General features: G+C 44.6%; 1 protein-coding gene across 7 annotated transcripts in view; it reads right to left on the reverse strand.

Moving 5' to 3' along the window:
* The window catches only part of MYO6 (myosin VI), a 223,367-nt gene extending 220,680 nt beyond the window's left edge, over positions 1-2,687 (reverse strand). For 4 of the 7 annotated variants that reach the window (XM_083177172.1, XM_083177171.1, XM_083177170.1 and 1 more), the window contains exon 1: positions 2,473-2,681. The gene's annotated coding sequence lies outside the window, so the exon portion shown is untranslated. Of the gene's footprint in view, positions 1-2,472 lie in introns of all 7 variants that reach the window. The other 3 variants (XM_083177173.1, XM_083177169.1, XR_014471746.1) reach the window with 2 other exon arrangements.
* Positions 2,688-20,120: the final 17,433 nt, after the last annotated feature.

Consider the following 20,120-nt stretch of genomic DNA (forward strand, 5'->3'; position numbering starts at 1 on the left):
ATTAGTCTGCACAAGAAGTACACACATCGATATCGCCCTGCGAGTGTACTTTTTACCTTAGCAAATGTATAGAGAAACCATGACCAGGAAAAAAGCACAATATCTGAGGGTGGCTGGACAGAGAGCAGCTCACATTCCTAATAACATAATTGGTCACGTTGGAAAATGTAGTCACAAGTTGACCACTATTAGCCTGTACATGCAGTCATCTTCTGATCACACATGCCTCAGTAACGCTGGTACAGAAAGAACTGAACATGTAAAAACATTTAGTTCAAGGCCTATTAACATGTCCATTTCAAAGTCAGAATAAAAAAAAGGCAGCAGCACTATTGTTGTACAACTTAAAAGCAAAATCCATTCCACTAAATATCCCAGGTTACAATTTAGTGACATTTAAAAAAGGCTTAAAAAAAAAAAAAAAAAAATAGCAATAATACACCAAAACAGGATGGTCATTAACTTATACATTTTCAGATGCTTTCAGTAATGCATTCAATTATATGCAGTTATATGCATTCTGCATATTCGGAGACACAAAGATAGCAAGAGAAATATAAAAAGCCTATAAAGTTTTAGCTGAACATACAAAACCCTAACACAATAGACCATTTAATTTAGCATTTTTAGTTTATTGTCAATGGTACCATAAATTTAGTAGTATATGATATTTGTGTGCTCAAATTTGTAACTGACCATTAGAACGCGCTCATCATTTTACAACAGCTCATCAAACCAAGCACAATAACTTTCAGTGGAGTTAAGATAAAAATCTTTAACGGAGACAAAGTCATTGGGCCGTAAACAATGCGGCCGGTGAGGGGGTTAAGCAGCGGGGATCACTGAAAACAAGCTCCCCTTGCTGATTAACCCCGCGCCGGCCGCTCACCGTATTCAATGTTCCGGGGGAACCCTCGCTGTCAGATGACCATGAGGATTACCCCAAACAGCGAGGCTCGTGGCTAATACAGGGAGCCCCCTGCATTAAGCCGCGAGCCTTGCTGTTTTAGTGGCCGCACACGCCTGTTCCCCGTCACTGTTAAAAACCCAGCAAGGTGGAAACGACGTGTGCAAGGGGGTCTGTTGAATACTGGCCGGGCAAGCTGTGATAGCGAGCAGTCAGCAATGCTCGCAAAAACCATTGATATATAGCCCAACTAGAATAAGGATGTACATCAGTATATTGCTAATAAGTCTACTGGAGTCCCACACTAAAGCTAGTTATACGTTACATATTAACCTATTCTTGTTAACTATATGCATGATAACAGTATTGTTAACAATATTTCCATGCATATCAGCTAACGTGTATGCATCATATCATTGGTGGTGAGTGATTCCAAGGGTCATTAACGCCCCCTCCATCATCTGTACATGCTGTTAAATCTTGACTATATCAACACCTCTGGAAGAAACGATGCTACCGTTTGCAACCTGTTGGTTTAATATTCCTTGTTGACTAGTGTTATAGAATTGTGTATATTATTACTTCTTTTACTGACCGCTGCACACGGTATTACTTGATTTTCTTCCAAAACTTTCAGTGGAGATCAAACTGCTTTCTGAGCAGACATTTCCAAGCGTGCAATACGTGGGGGTAGAGGGCGCATTAATCCTCAAAGGAATCCTTAAGCTTATATTGTACTTTACTTGACACTCATGAACATAAATCTACTTTACCTGTAATAATTACCTAATATATCAACAGAAACTAAAAATAACAATGACTGGGACATAGGCAGGTGTTCATTAACATATTAAATAACCTATTTTCTATTGGGAAGCTTTCCAATTACCAATGTGGAGACAAATTAACTACTGGTGGGAATTTATCTGTTGTCTGTTAATTAATGTAAGAGATGGAATGAATGACATCACTTGTCACCCTTGTACTCTGAAGGCAGTTTAGAATTCCTTGTTGCTCAATGATTTATATGACCAATTTTCTGCATAAAGTGATGTTCTGTACCATCAGTGAGGACTGGTAATTTCTGTTATCAGTTTGTGCAATTGGTATAAACTACACGTTTCATATCCCAACAGTGACATACAGATACCACAACTCAAAGTGACAATGAGCAGACTATTAAGAGTAGGGGATATTAATAAGGAAAAGTGACATCCTGATTCCGTAATCCATAGAGAAACGGAAAATAAAGGATCCAGGAAGAGAGGTTCATCCATGATCAGAAAGGGGGTGGAGAATTGGACTCTGAGTTGGGAGGGGGACTGACAGAGAGCTGTGGTCACTGGAGAAAATAAACATTAAACTCCTAAACTCCATGAAAGTGTGGCAGTACAAGTGCCCGGTAAAGGATCCGGGCAGGTAAGGCGGTGTCTCTGTAGCAGCTACACATTACACAAACCCTACAGTACACCGGCAACGGGGGATAATGCTACAGGGAGCAGAGGTAGAGCAAAGATCACTCATCAGCCCATACTCCATCCCCGTGTACAGGAGCACTTACTCACCCTATACTCTGCCGGGGACACACGGACACAGCGAGAAAGGGAGCCCGCTTCCTCTCTGACCCCCGGAGCACTGCACAGCCCAGCCAGTAGCAGCAGCGGTGGCAGCTCCAGCTCACCCTCACCGCCCAGCAGCCAGTACCGGAGCACAGCAGCCACCGCTGACGTCAGCATCAGCCGGGCCCAGCCCTCCTCCATGGCCGGGAGAGAAGGAGGAGCACCTGGACAGGGAATGACAGCAGCACCCTGACCTCACCCTGTGGCATCAGTCACACCTTGTCTGCATGGCTACTCCCATGTACAAGGCTGTCATTAGCTTCTGTTATGTAACAAGTGGCTCTGCATATGGATTTATCAGGCTGCATTTACTAGTGACACAATTATGTGTACAGGCCTCAGTGTGTCACCAGTATGTACTCACACTGCTGCTCTCATCTACAGTTTGTAGGGCAGGTGTCACAGGTTTAATTATCAGGAATTCGTTATTGTAATAATACTTTCTAGATGTGTCTACAGAAAAGTATAATTGCAGGGTCAAACTCTAAAATTATAAAAAAATCCGGTAAACACATAAATAATGAAGACACCAGTGGTGGAAGAAGGCAATATTGGGTTCCCTGGCCCATACATCCATTATGAGCCTACAATGGCATTGGCACATATGAGTGTATACAGTACTATTTTTCAAGAAAAATAGGTCCAGGAACTCCGGGTCTGGGGGTGGGTCAATTAAATAATCAAATCTATATATAGAGTTTAAGCTTTACAAGCAGGGCCCATATACCTTTTGACTGTCTGTAAATACCCTGTTTGTTGTAGCACTGTCTCCGGTACTTGTTTCCTAGCAGGGCGCCCAGTACGCATTTTGCTTACTGGGCTATTCTCCGTATTAAAATCGTATTGGATTGCACAGCGTGTATAGTGCTGTGCGATGCGATGTCCATATTAAGTGCACAGGAGTGCTTATACAATGAAATATCGCATGGGATCAAAGAGCACCATAGACAAGGTGTGATGCGATATTTCATAGTAGAAGCACCCATGCGATGAGATGTGATGTGTGCTTTACTATGAGATGTCATAGGATGAGATGAGATGTGTGACTAGTATGACATGTGATGGGTGCTTACAATGAAAGCACCTCTGCCATTGTTTAGCGTCACCTCCAGTATCGACGCCACCCCTAAGCGTGGCGAGCGCAGCAGAATGCGTCCTCCTACCTTTTCATACCCCCACTATCCACGTCGCCATGGAGTTGATTTGGTACTTGTGTAGTTTCACGGCGCCATGCTACACAAGTACCGTTGTTTTTATATAGTGTGGCGAGCGCAGCGAGCCACCGAGTCTGAAGCGTGGCGAGCCCCACAAGGGGATGCGGATTACTTTACATGTATTCCGTGTCCCCTCACGGGGCTCGGAGGCTCGCTGCGCTCACCACACTATATAAAATCAACTCCTCACCAACGTGGATAGTGGGGGTATGAAAAGGTCAGAGGACGAGTTCCGCCGCTGCTCGCCACGCTTCGGGGTGGCGTGGATAGTGGTGGTGTTTTAGGAACACATTCACACCTGCAAAATCATACAGCTGACACAGTAATGACGACACGTGTTAACTAAGAACTGTAATTTACTTAAATAATTTCATTGAAGAAGCATAAATAATTAAGAACATTGATTACAATAATTAATGAGAATAATAAGAATATATGAACTTTAAAAACAACAACATTAATGCTTAAAAATCAAGAAATAAAACCACACTTGGGCCCTTATTCTGATCAGTGCGGCCAGAGCCGATTATGCGGCCAGGACCATGCGTGCGAAACCCCGCCTTCCATACGGATCGCCAACTCCGTCCGTATGCGGTAAGAAGCTGGCCGAACGGACCGCACGTGTATTTTTCACGGAATACGCCTCCTCCATCTAAGGGAACCTCCCCCATCATTCGATGGTCGCAGACCATCGAATGCAGGACCGAGTGCTCCACCAGCACCCGCAACCTCAGACCACACGGGCATTTTTCAGTGCAAAAGCAGGGATCTGGGCGGGCAGCTGACATCCGGCGATGTCATATGTCCGCCCCCTACACGTGCGTCACGGCCGCATTACCATACGTACGCCCAGCGTTTTCATGGGAACTCCCATGAAACGCGGGGCGTATGCATATGGTAATGAGCCCAAATAGCCCTTCACGCCCCTCTCCACCCCCTGTTCGGAGTGTTCACATATCATGCGGGATTTGGCCGTACGCCCCGCTCGCACATGCGCAGAGACGCCTCTGCATATGCGCAGACACAAAACATCGGCGGCCCGAACGCACGCGGATATATCCGCACCGATCAGAATAAGGGCCCTGATTATCCTTGGGGAGGAGCTTAAGTTCTTGGAGTATGCGGTGGAATGGGTCATCAGCTCCCAATGTCTTTCTCCACCAAACATCGGCTGTTCGACCGCACTAGGAGCCATCCGACTCAATCAGAATAAGGGCCATAATGTCAATATTATGTACAATATCGTTATTAAGACCATTCTTATATGTACACAAGGAATATATAACATTGTGAATGACAACAAAATATGCCATACAGGTTGAGTATCCCTTTATCCAGATGTCTGTTATCCAAATTATTCGGAAAGCCATAGTTTCCGGAATGTACTTTTTTGTTCTAAAAGCATTACTGGGGTCACCTGTAACTGGCACTACTGGTGACATCTGTAACTGGTACTTCTGGGGACATGATATGTAACTGGCACTACTGGGGACATGATTTGTAACTGGGACTACTGGGGACATCGATAACTGGCACTTCTGGGGACATGATACTGTATGTAACTGGCACTAAATATGTGCAAGAAAGTGATTGCTTAGCATTCAAATTCAGTGCCTGAGATAGTACACAAGCTTTGTTTAATGTTTGTTTAATGAAACCTTGTTTCATGCACAAATAAAAATAGAATCGAAAGCTTACCTGAGCTTGAGATTAGATAAGCACCCTGTTTTTGTATGAAGAATTAGTTAGCTGATAGTTTATTGGTGTTTCAGTCAGGGAAAGCTATTGGGTGTGAGGTAGAGCAGCCAGCCAGTAATAGCAGAGCAGGGGGAGGGGCTTAGGAGTTTATTTAAGAGCTGGCTGAGGTAAATTATTCCTCTTGCTGAATTTTCGGATTCCCACCCACCCACCCGAAGTAAGAAAAAAATTTTTGGTGGTGTAAGTTCATGTTGAGGCTTGTAAAGGCTGAGGGCCTGGCAAGTAAGGAGCAAGAGGGTCAAGAGAGATTTGCAAAGGCTTAGGGCCTTGCAAGGAGGGAGAGCAAGGTGAAAAGGAGAAGTGCAAAGGCTTAGGGCCTTGCAGGTAAAGTGTGGAAGGCGGAGAGCATGGCTCCTCGGTTTAAAAGAGATTAGCGTGACAGAAATTGACTAGCATTTCCCTGTGACAGTGGCGAGTCGGTCACTACCTTAGGGGGGACCAGGTCAACATCTGAGGGATGGGCAAAGGCTAGGCCAATTTAGGGGAAATGGAGCTACTCAGTAATGGTCACGCAGGGCGTGGTCGAGGCCACGCCCATTTATTTAGTTATTGCAGAAGCTATTGACGAGGGGCCATGCTGCTTGGCCACTTTTGATTAATTAATTCAATCCAGCCATTCGATTTAATAAATTCTGGCTGTGAGCTTAATTTTCCAATTTATACAGTTGTCTGAGTCATTATTTATTGTCTACGAGTCCAGTTATTTGTGTCCGAGTCTTTATTTCAATTGCGTCGTTTTCTGAGTAATAAAACATATGGGTGACTTATATATTTGTGTATAGTTCATGTGTTTGATGTGTTTATACAACATAAATGAATTTTTTGCTCACACATGGGTTCCATCCTCAAGAAACCTCATTGAAATATAAAAATATTCCGAAATACAGAATAATTGGTAATCCAATTCTGGTCCAAAGCATTCTGGAAAAGGGATATGCTTCATTCGCAGACGGAAGATTCAGGGGCGGAGCTGACATCATCAGTCCTCCCTTCCAATACGGGATCCACCTGCATTTTCCCTGATACTCCATGTTAACGGACGAGGCCGCCATCAAACACCGGCCATCTGTCAATCATATTGCGTACAGCCAGCAATCTGAACTGTTGCTGGCTTTCAACACCCAGTGGCCTTCATTATGTGCACTACGTGCGCATACATGACCATTTGATAATCATCAGGCTGCGAATTTGCAGCCCTGTAAACAGGCCTGAATCAGACCCAGTGTGTACGCCAATTTAGTGTGGGGCTGGGGTACCATGAACGTTATAACTTTGAAGGGGCATGAACGTTTTATATTTTTCTGTATTTTCATTGATCAGCTCACTACCAGTATTCCCAGGATTGAGAATTATTTAAATCCCAGGTGAGACAGGATTCATCATACTTGCCTACCCTCTCGTATTGCCGGGAGGCTCCCAAATATCGGATGGCCCTCCCAACTCTCCAGAAAGTTGGGCAAGTCTCCCACACCCCCCTGGATCCTGCATTCCCCACCTCCACCACCACACCACAGTGTAAGACCGAGGGTGACCGAATGACGTGTTTTGCACTGAATTGCGTCATTGTAGCCCAACCCCTGTTATACTGTGCCTGTTTTTATGATTCTGTATAGAAGGGGCAGAGCCACAATGATATGTCTGTGCGACCACGTCCACCAACCAGCCAACCATGCTGCCCCCTCCCGGAGAAGGTGGCACAAAAATCAGCATGCATGCCTAATATCCCGGCCTCACTCAACATATATAAAATAAAATAAGGCTATAGCACTGAGTCTATTTAACAACCACCTATTAACAGCAATACAATGTCCCATTTAGGGGAAATCCTTCCAGATGTTTTGCAAATGAAGAAAGCTCGTACTGCATATATACCATATCAACATATGTAGAATAGAATCAGAATATACTAGCATTGAGGGCCTGATTCAGCATGGAGCAGCAGACAGGAAGCCTGCATTTGTGGGTGGTGACCTGTCATTTTCTAGGTTTGCCTGAAAAGCATGTCCGGGCGTTTTTTTAAAGAGGGTCTGTGACATCAGCAATGTCCATTTCAACCTTTTGATGACAGCTTTCTCCCTTTCTCAGTCACAGATTAGTGGAAACCTCGGATCTACTCAGAAAAGCAGACCTACAGACAGCAAAAACTTGCTTACGGATTTGGGAATGGATCACGATTTGCATTACATTCATAATTCTCTCTAATATATTAGGCTAATTACTATGTATTCGTTTTTAATTATGAATTATGTAGTAACGTGTTTATATGCATTTTTTAAGAAAAAATTATTTTATGTGTATGCTATAATAAGTAATGTGCAGTCTTATAATGTGAAAACTGGTGAGCGGTGAATACAAGTGCTAATGATTAGGAGAAAGCGATACAGAGGGTTGATAGTATAAAAGAGGTTACTGGGTGATGCTAGGCCAGCCCTCTGACGAAGTCCTGAGTGATGAAACGCATAGCACCATGGCCTAGCGTGATCAGTGTGATTACCGCACTATGGATACCAGGGAGGAGTGTAACCGGCTCTGATGCTAAAAGTGCTAAGCACGTGTTTTTTGCTGGTTCGATTGCGGTGATTAGAGCCGCATGTTGCGGTACGTGGTCCAATTTCTCTCTATGGCCCTTATTCAGATCTGATCGCAGTACAAATTTGTTCTCAAAATGGGCAAAACCATGTGTACTGCAAGTGGGGCTGATGTAACATGTGCAGAGATTGTAAGCTTGCAGCAGGGCCCTCCTACCTCCAAGTCTGTCTGTTGTTATCCAGTTTGTTTTATCACTGTTTACAATTGTAAAGCTCAACAGATTCTGCTGCTCTATATAAGAAACTGTAAATAAATATATATGTCTAGTGTCTGTGAGTCTCCAAAACGCTGCCATCTGCTGGCAGAGAGTAAAACTACATCTCTTTCTCACACATGCACAAACACAGAAGGTAGGAGACCTATACAAAAGGGAAAACCCGTCACTCAGGACTTATGGATGCTGGTGTGATATATATATATCTATATAGTTATATAGTGAAAAAAAGCAGAAGTCACTCTAAGAATAAGTTCAATGCTGCACGGCGGCAGTCAATGTAAAAAACGTGAAGACACTGGTATAGTGCAAAGCCAACGTTTCGGGCGGGTAGCCCTTTATCAAGACATAATAAGTGTACAACCATTACTCACATTTATAGTAGAAAAACTGTCAAATCACTCTGTGCACACCACCACCGTGCTGTCCCCCGGCGGGGAACTGATGACATCATCGGCGCTGCTGCACCGACAGGTTCTGACTCACCGGGGGCGTGTGTCCAACACCGTGTACCTAGTAACCATGGTGACAATGTAAATAAAGGCATAAAGAAAATGAGCCATCATAGCGTATGCTAAGAGACCCTGGTGACAATGTAGATAAAGTCATGAGAACAATCCACCACCGTGTACACCTCGAGTGAGGGGGGTGAAAAAGCAGGGAGACCACGGGCCGGCTCTAAGCAGGGAGCTGCAGTGTGTGAATACTACGGGCAGGTCCCCGTGTCAAGGCTGTGTAAGTAAAGGGGCTTGGCGAGCGGCTGCTGACAGCCCTGTCAGTGATCAGGCAGAAGCGCCAGATCGCTGTAAGGGGTTACCTCTGTGCTGGTTCGCAGCAAAGCTCTGGATGCTGCTACATGTAAGCTGAACGTGTACGGTGTCCGTCCCAGGGCTGGGAGTGCGGCTGCAGACTGCCGTGCAAGGGATGGATCAATGCTGACTGATCGCTGGATCCCTGGTGCCTGGATGACAACACGTTGTGCGTGTGTACATGGTGCTGAACTAAGTGTCTGGAAGGGGACACGCAGTGCGTGTACATGGTGCTGAACGGGGAATAGGATGGGAACACGCAATGCGTGTAACCATGGTGCTGAACGTAGTCTAGCCGTCCAGTGTGCGCCAGCCTTGTCTAGCAATATGGCAAGGCTGAGTGGGCAACTAGGTGAAGAAAGCTGGGCGATGTATAGTGAAAGTCTGTGTGTGGGAAGGTGAGGGTGGGCTGGGTAAGCTGGATGGGTAAAGGTGGGGTAGTGCAGAGAGCGGACCAGAAGATGAGCACAGTGTGTGAATCATGTATCTAAGGATACAATCTATAATAAAGGAGAGGACATGGGGTTGTGAAGGTTAAGCAAAAGGAAAAGGGGGGGGGGGGGGGTTTATAACCCCCCCCCCCCTTTTTCCTTTTGCTTAACCTTCACAACCCCATGTCCTCTCCTTTATTATAGATTGTATCCTTAGATACATGATTCACACACTGTGCTCATCTTCTGGTCCGCTCTCTGCACTACCCCACCTTTACCCATCCAGCTTACCCAGCCCGCCCTCACCTTCCCACACACAGACTTTCACTATACATCGCCCAGCTTTTCTCACCTAGTTGCCCACTCAGCCTTGCCATATTGCTAGACAAGGCTGGCGCACACTGAACGGCTAGACTACGTTCAGCACCATGGTTACACGCATTGCGTGTTCCCATCCTATTCCCCGTTCAGCACCATTTACACGCACTGCGTGTCCCCTTACAGACACTTAGTTCAGCACCATGTACACACGCACAACGTGTTGTCATCCAGGCACCAGGGATCCAGCGATCAGTCAGCATTGATCCATCCCTTGCACGGCAGTCTGCAGCCGCACTCCCAGCCCTGGGACGGACACCGTACACGTTCAGCTTACATGTAGCAGCATCCAGAGCTTTGCTGCGAATCAGCACAGAGGTAACCCCTTACAGCGATCTGGCGCTTCTGCCTGATCACTGACAGGGCTGTCAGCCAGAGCCAGATTAAGGTCTAAATGGGCCTGGAGCTGAAAATTATCAATGGCCTATTATGCACAATAATAAGGGTTGTGGCCAGCACCTAATAATGTGGGGGGCGTGACCAGTGTTCTGTTTGGGTGGTCTGCTCATGGGTGTGTCTGTATTTGTGTAAATGCTTTCAACTAATTATATATGCCTGGAAAAGGCAGGGGGCTGGTATTAGAAAAATGCAGGGAGATATATTGGCGGGTGCCCTCCAAAGGTACACATGCAGAATACCGATGTTCTAAGATACTTGCAGGGTGAGGCAGAATTCCAGTCATAAAAAAAATACTGAAAGCCGAAACTTGGTAGACAACATTTCAGCACCTTTTATGTGGCTACCAAAATTTACCACACCATATACCACTTATACAAATCATGCAACACAATAGTAACCCCCTTATACTGTACTTGCCTCTTACACATTGTGCCACATGGAATGAGCCAAAATTCACACTGACTGAGCCAAAATTCACACTATGGCACACAGATTGAGTCAAAATTCACGTTATGCCACACAGATTAAGTCAAAATACACATTTTGCCACATGGATTGAGCCAAAATACACATTATTATACCAAACAGATTAAGCAATAAAGCACAATATGCCTCATAAATAGGGGCATTGCGCGCTGAAGGCGCGCATTAAAAATTTACACCATAATGCCCATTACATGTTAAGCCAAACACCATATTCTCGATTACGTATTATGCCAAACACCATAATGCCTATGAAAAATGATTCTACTTAAGTGTTGCTTACCAACATGTTCATTGCCAGGGGTTCCATGCTTATTGCCATGTGGGATTACATGCTCATTGCCAAGGGGGAATACATGCTTGCTGTAACTGGGGGATAGCCGCCACCAGGCAGAAATGACAGCCATTGACAGCTGGGCAGAGAGCAGGGGGCTGCCTGGCTGTATTCAGAGCACTGCATGTCCCGGCTATTTGAAATAATACCCCTTTCACACCAGAAAATGCAGGGATTTACCCAGGAATATGGCCCCAAGATCATGCAGGGACATTCCCGGACTCTACCGTTTTACACCAGCCTAGTCCCTGCATTTTTTTGTGTGAGGGGGAGAGAAAACAACCCCCGCCCCCCTTTAAACAACCAGCTACATCTTCGGAACCAACTGACTGATTTACATGTAGGCTTCAAATGATTTTGGTCCCGTGAAACTGGGCCATTTGGTTCCAGAGAAATCTGTCAAACAACATGAACAGCCATGAAATGACATTTCAGAAATTAAAAAAAAAAAAAAATTATTTTACCTGTAATATCTCTAGAACCAATGAACCCATATATACCAGGTATCAGATTGAAGGCCCAGCGATTTGGGTTCGACTGAGATCAACCTCAAGCTTCTGTGATGCTGTAGGGGGAACTGGCAGCCGTTGGAACCAGGTGGAGGTCGGAATTAGCGGGTCCCATGTTATCCTAAGGGGAAAACGTTCCAGGTTTGCCTGTCGGTATCTCCGGTTCCCGGGGGGCTACCGACACGGGGCTGGGCTTGTTGGAAAGCTCTGGCCCTCAGCTACAGAATGGGCCTATTTGGAGAATGGGCCTGGAGCTGTAGCTCCGTCAGCCCCATTGTTAATCCGGCCCTGCTGTCAGCAGCCGCTCGCCAAGCCCCTTTACTTACACAGCCTTGACACGGGGACCTGCCCGTAGTATTCACACACTGCAGCTCCCTGCTTAGAGCCGGCCCGTGGTCTCCCTGCTTTTTCACCCCCCTCACTCGAGGTGTACACGGTGGTGGATTGTTCTCATGACTTTATCTACATTGTCACCAGGGTCTCTTAGCATACGCTATGATGGCTCATTTTCTTTATGCCTTTATTTACATTGTCACCATGGTTACTAGGTACACGGTGTTGGACACACGCCCCCGGTGAGTCAGAACCTGTCGGTGCAGCAGCGCCGATGATGTCATCAGTTCCCCGCCGGGGGCCAGCACGGTGGTGGTGTGCACAGAGTGATTTGACAGTTTTTCTACTATAAATGTGAGTAATGGTTGTACACTTATTATGTCTTGATAAAGGGCTACCCGCCCGAAACGTTGGCTTTGCACTATACCAGTGTCTTCACGTTTTTTACATTGACTGCCGCCGTGCAGCATTGAACTTATTCTTAGAGTGACTTCTGCTTTTTTTCACTACATTTCTCCTTGTGAGATAGAAGCGCACCTAAGTTGCTGAATTACATCAGCCTGAGTGCCGGACCCCTTGCTTTTATATATAGTTATATAGATATATATACATACCAACATGACCCTCTCCAGGAGGGACACAATCCTCTGTTTCTTATCAATCAACCTGTTTTGAAACATATGATGGAGGGAAGTCCAGGAACAGAGCATTGTGTCCCTCCTGGAGTGGGTCATGTTGGGAGGAATGTATAAATAAATATATATAAATAAATATAAATATAAATATATATATATATATATATATATATATATATATATAGTGTATATAAACACACAAATGTCATAGATTTCGATATTTGTATTAACATAATTCCTCGTGCCACATGCAATTGATAAAAGTGGTAGCTTCTGTTTTCTTCCTTCATTAATTGTGTTTGCTTTTCGCTTGTCATTGTAGTCCATGTATTCAATATGTGGTGTCATATTTCAGAGAAGAAGCTCTCTTGAAGACAAGTCCACTGGGAATGGTGGTTGCCTGAGGCAGGAAATGAGTACCAGAGCAAAGTTTAAAAAACAAAAGTAGATTTTATTTAAAAAGAAAATCGAAAACATTTTTAATTAGTTCCAGTTGTCTTAATGTTGGTGCTGGGAGCATCAAGTTTATCTCTGATTCACAAACAGCTCCAAGGATATTTACTGTAGTGTCTAACACATCTAATTAATAAACACATCATATGTGAGGTGTCAGAAATAGCATTTTACTTTTATAGGTTTAAAATTATATTGCATTTTTAAACAAATACCTTCACAGCGTATATAAAAGTTTTTTTTTTAATTGATCATATGTGCATTGTGCTGAACTAGAAAACGGAAAATATATTTACAGCAACCAATCACATCCTTTGCTGTTGATAAGTAAATGAGAGCAATTCAATACTTGTTGCTACAGAGTTGGTAATGGAAGCAGTGTTGGACATGTAGTAGTATCCCATGCTTATGGCTGTGACCAGTTACCAAGGGGTGAGACTACTCCACTCCCAAGAAGACTTTACAGTCACAGACATTGGAAATCATGTACAATGGTACTTGAAAATTTGTGCACCCTTCATAAATTTCTATATTTCTGCTGAAATTTGGCCTAAAACTACAGTACCTCCTACAACTACCTACCATGTTCACACAAGTCCTAAAAGTAGATAAAGAGAACCAAATCAAACAAATGAAACAAAAAAAATGGAGACATGCTAATTTTTTTATTTTATTGTGCAAAATGATCCAATATCGTCAGTGGCAAAAGTATGCGAATCTCTAGGCTAAATATTTTGATAATGAAATTAGAATTAGGTATTTTCAGTCTATGGGATGACAATCAGGTGTGAGCGAACAAATTGTCTTTTTAAAAGAACAGGGATCAATCAAACTCTGATGTTGACAACATATGTTTGTGGAAGTGTATCATGCCACAAATAAAGGAGATTTCTGAGTTTCTGTTGCTCATCAGGCTGGAGCGCACTGTCTGTAACCTGGCATTAGAGGAAGCGGTGGGGCCCTTGGGCAGTGGTACCCAGTGTTAGGACTCGGGAACCCGTGGGTGCACGGACCGGCACTCGGAGGAACTGCCATCTGACTGCCTAGCAACCGGGGACGCTAGGCAGTGAGGCTAATACTCCTGGCTGTTACTATGCAGCCAGGACGCTGTCATATTCGTGCCCAGCCAGGTGCCGGCTTATTCTCATTAGGGGCTGGTCGGCTGGCTGCCCTGTCATTGGTCCAGATCCTCCTCCTATTTGTGTGAGCCTGCTGATCGTGGGAACACCTTGGGATTACCATCTTCATTCTTCTACCCGGTGTTGTGATTAGCCCGAGGCTGCAATTAGGTTGTTTTACTTGCATGTCAGTTGCCCAAGCGGAGGTTGGGCATTATTCCTCCTTTTGGTTTGTGTGGGGTCAAACCCCTCAAAGTTGTGCAGAGAACAACTTTATTGTTTGCAACAAGATTGCTTGGTTTTGGTTGCGACAGGGTCGCTTGGCTTTGGTTTTGGTTGCGACGGAGTCGCTGTATTTACTTTATCCTTATTTCGCTACACCTGTGTGTACTTATCCGCTTTTCCCATACTTTGTTGTACTTCCGCACTATCTTTTTATAGTTGGGTTTATTAATTTAGTCAGATTATCGTCTTGGACCTATCATTGGTGGTCGTTGTGGACTTGTCCCATCTTAACACCTGGCTGCACCGGAGTTAGGGCGGGCTTAACTCGCCCTTTCAAATGTGGCGGCTACAGGCGAAGCCTAGCATACCGCAGTCCATGGCCACCTGTCATTGAAGGCCAATAGAGTTAGGTTGAGAATAGCAGTACCGTACAGTCAGGGCGACATTCCGGTACCTGAGTTACTCCCTGGATCGTAACACCCAGAAGGGATTTCTCCTGTACCTCTGGTGGCCATTCCAAACCTGATTGGAGAGAGGGGTTACCTGGAGGGTAGCTCATCATGCTGTTTGTGAGTGAAATTCTCATTCAGAAGCCTACAACACTTTAATAAAGAAATGAATAACAGTGCACCCTTTTTATGTGCATAATACAGATGTGTCACGATCACCATAGCTGCTACCCAGTTCCCCTGTGCTGTGCCTAGCCCTAAGACCTATATCTCCTGCCCTGGCACTCACCTCCGCTGCTGTTCCCCATGCTGGTAGTGTGCATGCTCTTGCGCTGTCACCGCCAGGTGACAGTGGTGGTGTGTACTCTTGTGCCATGCGGGGTCTGGGTGGCGTGAGACATTAGCCGCCATGATGGGTCTGTGTCTGGTCAGGCCTCTGGCTGGAAATGCCGGCAGCAGCGCATCCGCGCACAATCACCGCCGGCTGGTTTCTGTCGCCTCCTCTGTCGGCGGCCATCTTTTGGGATCCATCAGCCAATGCTGCGCGACTCCATTCAGTGCTGTCAAACAGCAAGCCAATCACGGCGCAGCTTCCCCTTCAAATACTGACTTGCCGGGCAAGACCGGTAGTCAGTACAATGATGTCTATCCGCACGCATCATTGAACTCTCCTGGCTGTCTGTAGCGTTCACTACAGTTCCTGCGCCTTCTGTGAAGTCATTCTCAACTCCTGCTGATCGTCCCACTGCTATACCTTATCATCACGGAACCCGCTGCTGCCTATACGGACTGGACAAGGATAGCCCCCCAAAGGGGTATTATCTTTCTCCTCAATCCTGACGGTTACTATCTGTGGTCACTACTGGTTCTGCAGCCACGATCCTACTCAGCAAGATCATTTGGACTTCATCATCCAATTCTTCATTCAACCATCCAATTATTCTTACAATCATTCAATCCTCCAATTCTTTATCCAATCATCCAATCTTCATCCAAACATTCAATTCTTCATTCAACCATCCAATTATTCTTTCAATCATTCAATCCTTATCCAATCATCCAAGTCTTCAGCCAATCATCCAATTCTCCATCCAATCATCCAACCCTCATCCAATCATCCAATTCTTCAACCAATCATCCAATACTTCTTTCAACTACCCAATTACCAAGGATCTTAAATCTCTCCAATAAAGTATTGTATATTATTGACTTTATCATATCAGAAACTATAGTTTTACTATTGTGCCATTATTCATATCCTGTATCGCAGTATCTTCATTAAATAAGGTTATACTTTATCTCATTGCTTTACTCCCTTCTGTCGTTGATGCAACAACCTTATATCAAAGCACCCAGCCTCCGTTACACTCCAGCTGGTGCTTCACAAACGTGACAAGATGGGGCCACTCTCTTAGTTTCCGCCAGTGCACCATATCTGTATAGCTGGCAAGCTCTGGCGGATGGGGACTGGCGAGCATCTCACACACAAAGACTCGTGCGCATGTCCCACTGTGGCATATGGTGCAGGACGGCACATGGCGAGAGCTGTGCCAGGAGCTGCTCTGATGAGAGCGTCTCCATCTGTACTCATGATTTGTGTAACTTAAAACATCTTACACAATATCACCCACTTCAGACGGCAGAGGGTTTTCCTGAGTACCCAGAACCTGACAGAATACTGGACGTTTATCTCTCTTTATCACCCTTGCATTTATCTCTTGTTAAAGCTTAATACATCTGCCCCATATTCTGTCTAGACTTCAAGAACATCTAGCAACAAAGTTAGGTACAGAATAGTATAACACACACATGGAAGGAGTGGATATCATGGATAAGTGGGTGCTAATCTACCAACACAGATGCAAAAACAGGAGATGGTGCATTTTGGGTGTTCTTTTACGTTCTTGGCTACAATATGGATGTTACATAGCTACTGTGTTGAATGTCTTGATTCAATAACATGATTCAGTTGGGGTTTAAAGCATCCATTCCTTAAGTGATCAGTGCTGGTTCTATGGAGCAATGTTTAAAGACCAAGTTAGACTCAACCTCCATTGAAACACATGACTATGTCAAAGGCCTTCCCTGAAATGAGGTTAGGTTTGGGAAATCACTGGCCAAAGCTTAGGTCTACAAAATATGCTAGCAGGTGCCACAATACAACTTGTACACATAAAACTAAGGGGTTGATCCTATTTACCCTGAAGGGTGCGAGTTGCCGTTCGGTTGCTGTTTTCACGCTGAAAATGGCACATGAATTAACCCTAAAGTTAATAGGATTGACCCCTAAGTACATTTGCATGTAGTGTCTTACACATTTGTGTTTAAAGTGCTTCTCCACTTTCCACAACAAATATAATCAGTTATAATATGTTATAAATATGTTATAATCAGTCACATTCAGTTGTTGAAAAAGGCTAACTTTTAAGGCATAAAGCAAACAGAATACAAATATTTGTGTTATAAATACTGAGGACATGTTTGTTTCTGGGTAAATATATCAATATACAGTATAGGCATAAAAATAGTCTATTTTTAAATAAGAGGATTTTTGAGCAAAAAAAAAAACTACAGTAAGCAATATTATTAGATCATATTGGACCATACCCAACAATCTTTTTTTTTTTCTTTTCAGATAATTAACTGCTCCATGACAATTGACAAATTTTCATGTTGCAGATACATGATGTCCACTTACATGGACATGTGTATAACTTCTCTAATTTTATTTAAATAATTAAAAAATAAAAATATTTTTGCATTTTAATATGTCCTAAAGCAGGGGTTCCCAATCCTTTTTGAATCACGGCACCCTAGAGTATCAGAATTTTTTCACGGCACCCCTAGGCCAAAAAAAAATGTAATTAGATAGGGTTTATATGCAATTCTAAGGGTCAGTTATGTGGTAAAGGGCAGGATTTGCTTCTGTTTGTACACATTTTATGATTGGCAGCCACCAGCACTGGTTTTGCTCATAAATAATTAACCAATAATAATTTGAATTGGTCCTGGACCACCAACTCAGGGCACCCCTGCAAATGTCCCAAGGCACCCCAGGGAGCCACGGCACACAGTTTGGGAACCACTGTCCTAAAGACTAAATTCGTTATTTTTGAAATCTTGCATTAGGTTATCATGATTTATGCATGAAGGGGTTAAATTAATCTTCAGGCTCCATGGATCATTTCAGATCAGGCAGTGAAGTCAATGTAAGATTTTGGAGGGCTCTCTGCAAATACACTATGTCAACATCAAGTCAAACTTGATCAACATACTATCCTCACAGTAATGGTCAAATGAAGAGAAATCTGCTGCAGTACCTCCTACAAACATTGCAAGGATACTAAATATTTGTGGCTTACCACAGAATGGTGTTTTCAGAGAAATAGCCGCAAATGTTAATTGAAGAAATGCATCCCTTAAGGGACATACACACGGGCAATTTCGGACCCATTTCTAAGTGATCTGACGGTACTTGTTTCCTAGCACGGCCACACCGATTTGCATCGGGGTAGTCGTGTCGGAAAAATCGCGTTGCGCATGCGATGCGACCGACGCGATCGACCCGATTTTTACATTGAATCAAATGTGAATAGGGTCCCTGGGACCCTATTTTACATTGGATTCAATGTAAAATATTCCCCAGATCCCCAATTTTACCCCCTCAACGCCACCCCACGATTGACGCCAACCCGAAGCATGGCGAGCGCAGCGAGCCCTTGAGGGGCGGCGGTGCGCGTCCTCAGACCTTTTCATACCCCTACTATCCACGTCGGCGTGGAGTTGAGAATATAAAGTGTGGCGAGCCACCGAGCCCGAAGCGTGGCGAGCGCAGCGCGCCCCGCGAGGGGACGCGTATAACTTCACAGGTATACGCATCCGCTCGCCACACTTCGGGCTCGGTGGCTCGCTGCGCTCGCCACACTTTATATTCTCAACTCCACGCTGACGTGGATAGTAGGGGTATGAAAAGGTCGGAGGACGCGCACCGCCGCCGCTCGCCACGCTTCGGGTTGGCGTCAATCGTGGGGTGACGACGGGGCCATATACAATGTGAAATGGGTCATATTGGCCCATTTCACATTGTTTCCTATGTGAGATGGACTTAATCAAGTCCATCTCATCTTGTGCCATTATAATGGCACAAGACCGACGCGATGCTCCCGATTTCAATGTTAAAAGTATTTTAACATTGAAGCCTATGGCAAAATCACGGGCATCGTGTCGGTCGCGTCGGGGGCCATGTTAATGCACGCGACCGACGCGATGCCCCCGATTTTGCCTTTGCCGGCAAAATGGACCTGATTTCAAAGGAAATCGGGTCCATCGCGGGCATCGTGTACCTTAACTTTAAGGTACACGATGCCCGCGATTGTGGCCGTTCTATGAAACAAGTACCGATCTGACTAGATTAAAAATGGATCGATCTCTGTGTTGTTAATGGCGATTAAATATGACCAAAGAAACAATAAGTGAAAAGCGCAGGTTACGTATTATGTCCGTAACCAGCGTACCCTTTATATCTAGCTACGTGCGAACAAAGTGTAGCGCAGCGTAGCGTACCTTTATAGTGTATTGTACACCAAAGAACCAATACTATATTAAGAGATCCTTTCGCAGTACTCTGACTCTAATCTGCGAATATACCTTTAAGGACAGTGTCCGTAATATACCTTATCGCTATGCGAATAAACAGACACAACCACAGTATAGAAGTAAGGAGATAGGAACTCCGTAAAAAGATGTATTTAAGTCCCTAACGGACAACAGGGGGTTACAGGAATAGAAAATACAGATATAACAAGTGATACAAAAGTCTAACAATGAGTATAATAAACAGGCTCTACTAGGGGAAGAAAATACAGATACAGGATACAATCAGCCAACAATACAATGAGAATAAGTACCGTGAATGCAACCGTTTACCGTCCCATCAAATATGCGCTGCGCAGTCCGGTCGGAGCTCGCTATCGTTCAGGGTTGAACTATAGCCCGGTCGAAGGTCAGGGAAAGGAAGATGTGCCGAAGTGACCAAGGCCGCCCTGGGTCACCTATCTTATAGGGTCAGAAGGGGGAGGTCAAAGGCCATTCCTATTGGTCGGGGGTCGTATGTCAGGTTCTCTGTGATTGGGGGTAAAATGATGCACCTGGTTTGAATAGGTGCAGGGGAGTGAACTTTTGGAGTTCTTTGTTTGTTGGTTTCGTCGTCAGGGGTTGTAAATAGCAGTAGAAACCGGTTACATCTGGATTCCTTTGTTATACC

Source organism: Crinia signifera, chromosome 3, assembly GCF_055691185.1.
Source record: "Crinia signifera chromosome 3, ASM5569118v1, whole genome shotgun sequence".
In the NCBI taxonomy this organism is placed as follows: Eukaryota; Metazoa; Chordata; class Amphibia; order Anura; family Myobatrachidae; genus Crinia; species Crinia signifera.